The 1,398-nt window shown below is 48.0% G+C and overlaps 1 non-coding gene across 1 annotated transcript; it reads left to right on the forward strand.

Annotated features, from left to right (window-relative positions):
• Positions 1-215: 215 nt before the first annotated feature.
• On the forward strand, positions 216-397 carry LOC139264983 (U2 spliceosomal RNA). The gene has a single exon (XR_011593460.1). It is a non-coding gene; the product is annotated as a U2 spliceosomal RNA (small nuclear RNA).
• Positions 398-1,398: the final 1,001 nt, after the last annotated feature.

Below are 1,398 nucleotides of genomic sequence, written 5' to 3' on the forward strand. Positions count from 1 at the left end.
GTGGCTCTAGGCCTTTTGGCTAAGAGCATTGGCGCAGAGTGATCCTTGAATGGGCCCAAGGTGACCTCTGGCGTTTGTGATTTGACAAAGAATTGGAACGATTGGCTACGAATTTCAAAAAAAAAAAAAAAGAAATCCACCATCCCTTTAAGTAGTGGATAAAACCTGTGGCTATCAGGACTGTGAATTAGACTGTCCCTGATATTGGTCTACCTCTCGCTTCTCGGCCTTTTGGCTAAGATCAAGTGTAGTATCTGTTCTTATCAGTTTAATATCCCCTATCTGGGGACCAAATATTAAATTGTTTTTTGGAACAGGGAGATGGAACAGGGGCTTGCTCCGTCCACTCCATGCACCGACCTGGTATTGCAGTGTTTCCAGGAACGGTGCAGCTTCCCCTCTCGGCCTTTTGGCTAAGATCAAATGTAGTAGCGCAAAGTGATCTTTAGCGCTGGAGTTGATCTGACAAGAATGAACAAAAAAAAAATGATATTGGTCTACCTCTTCAGTGTAATGCCAATGAGCAGCACTTTCAGTGCTGAAATCATGCCTAAAGTGATGTTAATGAAGAGTGAGGACGAATATTGCATCTTACCTAGACCATTTCCATTCAAAGGTTTGCACATGCGCAAAATCTCCTATTCAAAAGCCGGTAAGCGGCCTGTGGGGGTGCTCCAGAAAGCTGCATGGCCACATAGCTTAGCGGGAACATTGTTGGTGGACCATGAGCCAATGTACATTAACAGGTACAGGGGGATGAGCAAATGGGACTTGCTGCATGTTAGGATGCATGCAGCAGAGTTTTGGATGAGCTCATGTTTGTTAAGGATAGTAGATAGGAGGCTGGCCAGGAGAACATTGAATAGTCGAGTCTGGCAAGTAACACCTAAATGTAATGTTATGCGGGTTGTAGAACCTGCGGGAGCTCTCAATCTCGGTGGCAAAGGCTCTTGCCGTCCAAGTACCACCGAGGATGTAATCAGGCCCAGGGAGGGTGGAAGATCTACAAATAAAAATCATAGCAAAACAAAAATACACAGCCACATCTTCAGGGGACCCTATCCAGGTAAGTCACTGTGGAAAAAAATTTTTAAAAAACTTATTTTTTCCGTTCTTCGTACTTACCGTCGGGGTTAGAACAGCCTCCACGCAGCTGTCCTTCCCCCTGCTGGTGCCAACTCCCGCCGACTCCCGCACGCAGCATTCTGGCAGCTCAGTGGGTGGGAAGTCACTACACTACTTGGCCGCCAGAGGACATCAGCGGGCAGGTCCCAGCGGTACTCCCCTCCCGCTCACTCTAGCCCCAGTGGAAAATGGCAACGAGGGGAGAGTTGCAGCAAAACTCGGTGGCAGTCAGCGGCAATAGGCGATGAGGCCACCAATAGTGGGGCCCTAGAG

The sequence above is a fragment of the Pristiophorus japonicus genome, chromosome 5 (genome assembly GCF_044704955.1).
Source record: "Pristiophorus japonicus isolate sPriJap1 chromosome 5, sPriJap1.hap1, whole genome shotgun sequence".
Taxonomy (NCBI): domain Eukaryota; kingdom Metazoa; phylum Chordata; class Chondrichthyes; family Pristiophoridae; genus Pristiophorus; species Pristiophorus japonicus.